The sequence below is a fragment of the Ceratotherium simum genome, chromosome 6, assembly GCF_057802395.1.
Source record: "Ceratotherium simum simum isolate JZ-2026a chromosome 6, ASM5780239v1, whole genome shotgun sequence".
Taxonomy (NCBI): Eukaryota; Metazoa; Chordata; class Mammalia; order Perissodactyla; family Rhinocerotidae; genus Ceratotherium; species Ceratotherium simum.
In genome coordinates this window covers 69,336,798-69,346,032 of record NC_141905.1, presented here as the reverse complement: position 1 = coordinate 69,346,032, position 9,235 = coordinate 69,336,798, and positions in this window count along the sequence as shown.

The following is a 9,235-nucleotide window of genomic DNA, read 5'->3' as shown; positions in this document are numbered from 1 at the left end:
CTCATAAGACGGGGAAGTAATATTGGAGCCCGCCCACGGAGGCATCATCAGGAGTTCCACCATCCAGGTGAAGACCTGGTGTGCTGCCTCAGACGTGGCGGGGGGCACCACGCCTTCTAGTGGAGTTCATCATTCCCGTACTTCCTACCCCGAGGCTGACCTCTCCCGGGGCCCACACCGCACACTCTCGGGGTCTCCGGGTAACACGGCTGATAGCCGGAGTAGTAGGCCAGTTTATTTATTTTTTTTTTTTTTTTTTTTTTAGATTTTGTTTATTTTATTTTTTCCCCCCAAAGCCCCAGTGGATAGTTGTGTGTCGTAGCTGCACATCCTTCTAGTTGCTGTATGTGGGACTCGGCCTCAGGATGAACGGAGAAGTGGTGCCTCGATGCGCACCCGGGATCCGAACCCGGGCCACCAGCATCGCAGCGCGCGCACTTAACCACCAAGCCACAGGGCCGGCCCCGTAGGCCAGTTTTATTCACCTGCACATAACATGGACTGGCACTGGCTCGCAGCTGCCCTCCTGGCAGGACTGTGGGCTCACTCAGCTTCGTTCATCAAAGTCAGATGTCCTGGAGGCTTCCAAGTGATGGATCAGCCACAGCTACGAGGAAAGGGAAGATTCAACCCTAACTGCTGACCTTAAAGCCAGGAGGAAGGTCTGAGGGGAAGGTGGAGAGCCAGCAGCTAGTTTATGGGTTTGGTCCCTCTCAGCCTCTCCCTCTATCCCGGTGAGTGGCAGCTCTGACCCACCCCAGAGAGGCCCTGCTCAGAGGATAGCCTGCCCCAGGCACATACTGCTCCAACCAGGGCAGACAGGCCCTGGGTGCTCCTTCTACATGAGCTAACAACTTAGCGGTTGTTATCAGCCCTGCTGATAACCTCTCAATATTTGTTACTCCTTTACTTAGAGAGGAGGCTGAGCACAGAGAGAAGGGTGGAGGACCAAGTAGGGTGGGGTGGGAGCAGCAATGGGCTTCGAATGCAAAGACCACACCTAGAAAAAAAGGCCCTGCTTTTAACCAGATCTTTACCTTTGGCAATAAATTGATGCAAGAGGTCTCAACATCTTCCTCCACCTCAAAGTATTTCACTGTAGTATTCTTTCACCCTCAGATGGTTGAAAGATGCTTCCTAGGAGGAATTCCAGTAGGTTGACGTTCATCCTTCTCATCTTTATCAGGATGGTTTTTAGTGCCCTGACAGACTGGAGCCCTGGGTAACGGCTCAGTTGGCCTTCTTCTTACTCCAGCTTTGGCTCTAACAATAGCACTGGTTTCTCAAACTTCCAACCCAAGGAAAATTCTCTGTACAAGGAAATGTGCCTTAAGAGTCGAGACTACCAGTGGAGCAGAATTCCAGTGATTCTCCAGGCATGAGCTCTCAGCAGAAAGGACAATGTTGACCAGAGAATCTATCAGAAAAGTTTGTTTCCTAAGAGGAATGGAGTGGCCAGTGCTGTGAAGGGAAGTGGGGGCAGGAGAGGTAGGCCTTCGCAGCGCTTTCTCCAAGGGCCCCCACCAGGAAACCTGACACCACAAAGAGCTGGTCCTGCCCGGGTTCAGGTCCATCTCACAGCAGTAAAGAGGCTGCCAGCCACCTTAGGAGGAAAGTACCCATGTGACAATCAACACTGGGAGGGCGCTGTTGGGAGAAATCTATATTTGGAAGAGGATGCTGAGCTGGGAGGGTGGTTCCCTGGCCTTATCAGGCCCCCGCAGTCCAGCATGGCATCAGTGCAGATGGGCTGTCTAATCTCCACCCTGTTGGGCTTGGCTCAGTCCCCATAAGAGGGAGGGCCTTGTCCTCACATACCCCTGTGCCCAGTGTCACCCTACTCCATTGACCCTGCTGGCCGCCATGTCATAGCCAGCCGCAACGGGAAGAGAAACTGGCCAGCTTTCGAAGTCAGGGGTGAGGAGAGGCACAGCATTGCCCCGACTGAGCAAATACTGGCAATGGCAAAACGCAGGGGAGGCGTATCTGAGGGAGAATTCACACCTGTTTAGCTCCAGAGGGTTTAGAAATGAATTAAACAGCTCTATCAGAATTCATTCAGCTTGGAGTATTCTCCCTGGTGGCAAAATGGCCATGGCTTAGATAAGTCAAGGTAGCAAATAATTAAGAATGCTTTCCATTCCCCACTGAGTAGGGTGATGGCACAGCTGTGACCTCAGGCTGACATGTGCCTGACAGACATGTTCCTCTGACACTTACTGGTATGTGACCTTGGATGAGTTATACATCCTCACAGAGTCTCACTTTTCTCATCCGTAAAACTGTGAATGTTTTTATGAAATTAAACACAATAATGTATGTGAAATACAGAGCCCAGGACATAGCAGGTTCCAGCAGGTGCTGAATAGCAGGTGCTGAATAGGTGGCTCTTCCTTCTAAAAATGACCTTCCCTTCATTTCTCATTGTCTTTCCCTTTTCATGTGACTAGTTGGATATCGGCTAATTCTGACTATTTATTATGCCCTGCAGTGGTTTTTAAATAGGACTACAAATTCTTTGACACTCTCTCTTTGAGATGTGGAACCTAACAGCACCCCTGTGAAGGTTGGCTGGATGTAATGACTCGCTTCTAACAAAGAGGACATGGCAGAAGTGAAGCTGTGTGTGATTTCCAAGGCAAAGTCATAAAAAGCACTGTGGTTTCTGCCTTGTTCTCTCTTGGATTGTCTGCTCTGTGGGCCACCCTGTCATGAGGACACTCACGCAGCCGAGAGTGCCATGTGGGGAGGATCGAAGGTCTCTCACCAACAGCCAGCATCAACTTGCCAAGCATCCTGGAAGCAGAGTCTTCAGCCCCAATCAAGCCCTCAGATGACCTCAGCTCTGGCTGATGTCTTAACTGCAAGCTTTTGAAAGACCCCAAGCTAGAAAGTTGCTGAATTTCTGACCCAGAGGAACTGTGATATATAATAAATACATGTCGTTGATTTAAGCCTCTACATTTTGGAGAGACTTGCTACACAGCAATAGATAACTATGGCTCTCCATATCTGTGGGTTCCATGTCTGCAGATTCAACCAACTAAGCGAATGGAAAGGACTACGATGGTTGCCTCTGGACTTTTTTTCATGTCATTATTCTCTAAACAGTACAGTATAACAATTATTTACATAGCATTTACTTGTATGAGGTATCATAAGTAATCTAGACGTGACAAAGTATACGGGAGGATGTGCGTAGGTGATATGCAAACACTGTGCCACTTTATATAAGGGACTTGAGCATCTGTGGATTTTGGTGTCAGTGTGGGGGTGGGAGTCCTGGAATCAATCCCCCACAGGTACCGAGGGACAACTGTAATGTATAGTCATTGCCTTCCAAAGAGGTTTTGAAACTGCACATAGGTAAAGGCACAGCTCTAACTAAATGGAAAGCTATTAGAACAAGAGTTCGAAGATGAGAGTGAAGTAATAAATGGGGTGGATACAGGGAAGAGTCTGACTGTCCCAGAAAATCTGGTTGGAGACAAAACATAGGTGCTTCTTGGAAGCCAAGGCAAAAATGGAAACTTTATGGGTCATATTAACACTAATTTTTTTCTTTTGGCTCTGAATGAGAATATGCGCTTGACATGTGGGCCTTTAGATAAATGGCACCACGCAGTATGGTGGATGGTATCTTGCCGACATTCTACCTACAGTAGTTCACACCGAGCATGCTTGAAATGGTGCACATACAGTTCACTTATAATGATGCGCTTTCTGACAGTTTTCAGGAACTCCTGGCATTACAGAAATAGAAAAAAAATATGCACTGTATTTAAAAAACTTTTTACATAGATGCTAGATAAAAAATAAAGTATAAAAGGGTTTATAGTGAAAAGTCTCCATCTCACCCCTGTCCCCCACAAGCCAGTTCCCTTTGCCAGAGACAACTCTCTGTGATTGAGGTCTGGTTTAATTTTCCAGGGATATCTTATACATATACAAACAAATAATATATATTGTTTGCCCCTTTTATTACATGAATTGTAGCACACTATTGGCATTGTTCTGCACTGTGCTTTTTGCTATTCAATATTGATATATGACTTAAAAATAACATTCCCCTAATTATCATAATTTTTGATTTTCTGAGTTTTTAATATTTTATTATTCAAAATTTGGAAACATAAGAGAGAGTCAAGAAAATAAAAAGCACTTGTAATCCCACTACGAAGAAATCCCTGTTAAATATGTGCCATTTGGGTGTATTCCTTCCTTTCCTTTATGAATATGAATGTGTAATATGTTTAATTTTAAAAAAAAAAAATTTGCACCAAACTGTAGAAAGAATTTTACATTCTGGGGCTTTTCTCCCCATTTTCTTTTACATATACTCCTTCTCCCTCCTCCCCCACCACTAAACATTATACTGTGAGTGTATGAGGGTTTTTCTTAAGAAGTATATCTATTTTCTTAGTAATGCTCTGCCCAGCCCAGGATTGATATGAACCTACCTTTTCTGGGTCTGCTCCAGGCTGCTGTGAGAACAGCTCAGACTAACCTGTTACTAGAACATCTCCAAGATGGAAAACTGAAATTGTGAAGCATCATTTAAGCTTGTTCATAAAGGACACTCTTAGGTTGCCAAGATGAGACAGTTGGGGCCACAAAGCCTGCAGGTGATCAACTCCCTGTGTGATGACACCCAGCTTTCAAGGGGCAAAGAGAACTAGGAAATGTTGTCCTTTCTAACAAGAGCCCCAAAGGTGGTTGCTTCCACTGAACACATCTTAGAATCACAGCGACCTGTCATGGCACTACAAGATTCTCCAGGAAGCTGCCTTAGGTCTAGGCATTCCCATTGATCTCAAAGTTGCTGCTCTGGAGTGTCCTGGCCTGGGAGGAATCAACCCAACAATTCCTTCATCCATCACCTTCCCAGGGCACAAACCACACCTTCCAACAACCAGGTTTCCTACTGGAAAAGGGCAAGTTACATGGGGGTATCTGTTTGTTCCTCGCCATCTTTTGCCCTTCTTTTTCAAAGACTGGAAACCTGGTCACAATTGTGCAAAGAATTCTGGAAAGAACAGGAATGACAACATTTCAAATGAGTTACAGTGAAAGGGATAAAAAACCAGCTATAGTTTAATCTTTCTCCTAATATGTTCTCTTCCAGCAGATAAAGGAGACCAAAAATAGTGATAATACTAACAATGCCAACATAATAAGGGCTTACTGATACTGAGTTCCATGCTAAGTTTTGTGTATATTATAATCTTGCTTAATTCTTACAACCACCCTCAGAGGTTAGTACAATGATTATATTTATCTTACAGAAAAGTGAAAAGCATGGAATCAAACTCAGGTGTCTATGACTCAAGAGCACAAGCTCTTAGTTATTAGATTATAATGTTTTAGTATTGGACAAAATAAGAAAAGGCTACAACTTTTCAAATGTGGAAATTTCAGGGTATTTTTGTATAACTGTTTAGTAAGACAATATGTAACATGTCATGTGCCATAGCTAGAGTATTCTAGCACCAAAGTGACTGAGAGGGGAAGAAAACATGAACCCAGTAGACTGTAACAGTTTATTTAATTGTTGTCTGCTGTCCCCAGAGATCCATGCAAATTAAGATGATGAATAAAACAGCAGTTATCCTTGGGAATCAAAGACAGTAGCAGTATAAGGTCTCAAGTTTGATTGGATAGGTTTGAACCCCAGCTTTGCCACTTACCAATTGTGTGACCTTGGGCAACTTCTCTAAGCTTTAGTTTTCCCATCTGTAAATGGGGGATAATAGTATCTATCTTGGAGGTTTGTTGTATTAAATTAATGTATCCATTTAAGGCAGTTGGTGCTGAGTAAATCCTAGCTATTAGATTTTACCCACAGAGTTATAATCTGCCAACGATCTCTATCAATGACAGTAATCTTCACTTAAATAATTAGTCAAGATCCAATAGGCAATAAACGAATTAAAAAACCACGCTGCTGATCAGGATGTAGTAGCCACATCACCGTTTGCTTTATTAGCATACCGGTAGCAGGGTTTGCTAAGAAAAGACCAACATCCAGTCTTCTATGCTTTGTAAATCCCCCAAGTTGTCCTTGGGTTCCTAACCAAAACCACATTGTATACTTGCACAGGAAGCCCCTCCCCAGTCTGGATTAGTGAACGCCAGTGGGACTGCCCAGGCAGTTTGCCCTGGGGTAAACTATTCCTCACTTAGAAGCCACTTGAGCCATGAGAGACAGGTTGGGGAAGGCTTCTCTGACATTGCTGCAAGTTCTAATACTTCCGTTCGGTGAATAACCTGGCATAACAGTAAGAAATAGACTTGGAATCTGAATCTCGGATCTACCACTTACTAGCTGATATGAGACAAGTTCCTTAGCTTCTCTCTAAACCTCAGTTTCTCTTCAGTGGAGATAACCCTACAGTGCAGGATTGGGGATGAAATGAGATAATGTAATTCAAACGTGGTATAATGCCTACACGTGGTAGGCTCTTGACAAACTGTAGCAATTATCATTATTATTATTTGCCTTATAGATCAGACTACTGGCTCCAACTAGATTTTGACCCCAAGCCATTCCCTGACTTTCACTATATGAGAACATCTTTTTGCTATGTACATATTACTAACATGTCATGAACGGGAACAGTGTTGTTCATCATGAGCAACAAAAATGCAGAACTTCGGCAACAAAAATGCAGAATTTTTGGCCGAGCATGGTAGAGGACAAACGGATGAACAAGGCACAGTTCCTGCGTTCCCAGAGTTCACAGTCCTGTAGGGGAGACAGATATATAATCAATAATGGTAACTTAAGACAGGCTAAGTATGATCCTAAAGTGCTACTGGAGTTTGGTAAAGGAAGAAAGTCATTTTGATGAGAGAAACATCCTCCATCAGTGGGGCCCGGTGGAGGAAGATGCCTGGAGAGCAAGGAAGGCGTCTGAGTGACTGCAAGCCCTCTGCGGGTACGTAGGTTAGGGGAGGTGGGTGTCAAGAGGCTCTGCTTACCAGCGGGTAGAACAGGTGGTCTATGGACAAGCTGGAGTAGAGGACTGAATGATTCAAACAGATGATGATGACAGATCTGAGCTCCCACAGGTGAGGGCCCAAGAAGGCCCTTCTTTCTAGTAGCAGGCTGAAGGAGTGAACTAGAGGTCATTATTTGGACAAGCGTGGAAAGACAACTCAGAGAGGCCTTCCGACTCAGTGGCAAAAGGCTATTACTACAACCAGAGGATTATGGGGGATGTGCCAGGTAGAATTAAAACTGTTTCGCTAGTCTAAAATCATAGCCTCATTTATTCCGGGAGGAGGAGGAAACACTCTTTGATTCTCTTCTACCCAGTTAGTCCTCTTGAGGAGCATCTTACAGTGGTCCCCAGAAGGGAGGCCAGAGTCATCACTAGAGCTAATTTTTCTCTGGTGAAACTGTGCCTTCAGATAGGGAAAATTAGTTCACAAGGAACATATGGCCATCTTCACAGCTAGCGTTTTGGAAGCGCTTGGCCCTTGTCTGTTGGTCACCGCTAGTCCTCCAGGTAGGTTCTGGTGTAAAATATTAATAACCCATTCCTGCTGCCCTGCAGCTCTCTTCCATGGCTGAGTCTGTTGTCACATGGGGCTGCTTCCATTGTGAAAGTCAGGTCAGGCCCCTCTCCCTGACCCTGCAGCACTCCTCCCTCCCAATGGCTGGGGCCATTTGACTCGCACCTGGCTGTGGTCTCCAGGACTAGTGCTCATGAGGCAGGTGGAACTGAGGTAGCTCTAGCTTCAGGTTCTGGGACTTACTCAGCATCAAGCCACACCTGTCTCCAGGCCAATCATGACCTTGTGTCTGAGCACTGCCTTGCTCCTGGGATTCTGAACAGTATCATGTACCTTAGCTCTGATAACAGGATCCCCATCTGTCATTCTCTTTTCATTTGAGTTCCTGTCCTGAAGAACTGCTAACTACACTCAGGCCCTTTAAGCCTGAGGTCCTGCCTCCATCTTGCCATTGCCCCACAGGAAGTGGAGGAAGCGCTGCTCTTGAAGCTTGGCCTGTGGCTGGGGCTCCTACACATGCTACGAGCCTTTTGCAGTCCTGCTTTCCTGCTCTGGATTCCCGATGGGGACTTACACTTCCTTGATGCAGACCACTTTACCAGAATGCGCTTTTGGTTGATTGCAACGTCCTCCAGATTCCATGTTTCACCTGCTGGGCTGGACTTCCCACTAGCTGCTTCAGTCCAAGCTGTTCTCCTAAGGCCTGACTTTGCTCAGTGAGTGGGTAGAATTCCAGAGCTTGCCCCACCCAGTCAGCCCTGTTCCTCTGCAGTCAATTGAGTCACGCTCAGCTTGACTTTAGTAAGTATATGTGCATGTACTCTTGCTCAATATTAACCTAAAGGTCAAAATGGAGGCATAAGACTATACCTATATCAAAATCATTTCATATACATGGTTCTAAAATATAAAACTATTTAAAAGGTACTTAAAAAAAACCAAAACATCTCAATTACCACCCAACATATTTTAGAAGGCTTAACACACCCAAACATCCAGGTGCAGTGGGAGCCTCACCCTTCCCTCCCTCCCCTCCTCCTCCCACCCTGGACCAGTACATAATATTTGGAATGCATTTTTGGTTGTCTTAATAGCCTCAAATGACCTTTATTTCAGCTGAAACAATTGAAGCCAACATTTCCAAAATGAAAATCAGGTAGGAAGTAACATTTAACCTTAACTTGTTAGTCCAGTAAACACATTTGGAAGAGTATGCCTGTGTCTGCCAACAAGTTGGCTGTATCCACACGTTCTCGCATAAAACTGAGGAGGTCATTTATTCTGAAGTCCAAGTCTATCAAACCAGTCACTGCTGAAATCCAGTCCCTCGAGCATTACTCAACAGGAAAGGGGTGAGTTATGGAGTGAACAACGACTTCCTCCACAGCTCCTGCTCAATAAGAATCTCCAGAAGCTATTGCTTTTGGAAAAAACAATTAGTTTAGATTCTGTTTATGAAAGAAAAGGCCCTTAAGTAAGGACAGACACTAGTCTGGCAAATCATCGAAAAGGGTCTACACTGCACTGCAGCTCCAGGTCCAGGCCGGGACTCTCATTACCAACGTTTTTTTTAACCCCCAAAAGATCATTTAAGTCAAGAGTGCTAGTGGGAAATCCACAGAAGAGTTTTTCTCTTAACTCCTGCATTTTATAACCATACCACTTCCTCATTTCCATCCCCATCTGCTAGGATATTACTGCTTTGGGAAATCCAAGT